General features: G+C 40.7%; 1 non-coding gene across 1 annotated transcript; it reads left to right on the forward strand.

Moving 5' to 3' along the window:
* Positions 1-516: 516 nt before the first annotated feature.
* Trnai-aau lies at positions 517-589 on the forward strand. Its single transcript has one exon. It is a non-coding gene; the product is annotated as a tRNA-Ile (tRNA).

Here is a 589-nt window from a genome sequence, read left to right on the forward strand (position 1 = left end):
GATCTGAAAAAGATGATTTTTTTTCTATTGGCCTACTCTCTAGTCAACAATATCACGAAAAGTGATGACACATATCGTTTACGTACACCAAATTAATAAATACACATAGCTCAGCGAGAGACGTAATGTCACACATGCACACATTTTGCGATGCACAGCATGTGATCTCTTCACAAGCTACATATGCTCAACTCAACTCAGCTGAACTCAGTAAATGTCGCTTTGGACCACATTCTTGCACTAGAGGTGTCAGTCATTGTTTGGACATTTGCTTACTTTTCGTATGATGGAAATTACAATTATTAGGAAAAACACTTTTTTTTCTTTTATACTATACTTTTGAAAAGTTGAACAGAGAAATTGACTTGAGCAGGGTTTAAACCTGCGATATCCAGATAACCATTCCTGGGTCTGTTTCATGACTTTGGATGTGATCCCTGGCTGCGACCGGTTTATGGCTTCTGACTAGCGTCCCTTGAACAAAGATGTTGACAAATTGGGGCACCGCCAACATAGGGCTGGATAGCTCAGTTGGTAGAGCACCGGAATAATTATTCGGAGGTCGTGGGTTCAAGCCACACTCCAGTCA

This window comes from Patiria miniata, unplaced genomic scaffold (assembly GCF_015706575.1).
Source record: "Patiria miniata isolate m_02_andy unplaced genomic scaffold, ASM1570657v1 HiC_scaffold_8, whole genome shotgun sequence".
In the NCBI taxonomy this organism is placed as follows: domain Eukaryota; kingdom Metazoa; phylum Echinodermata; class Asteroidea; order Valvatida; family Asterinidae; genus Patiria; species Patiria miniata.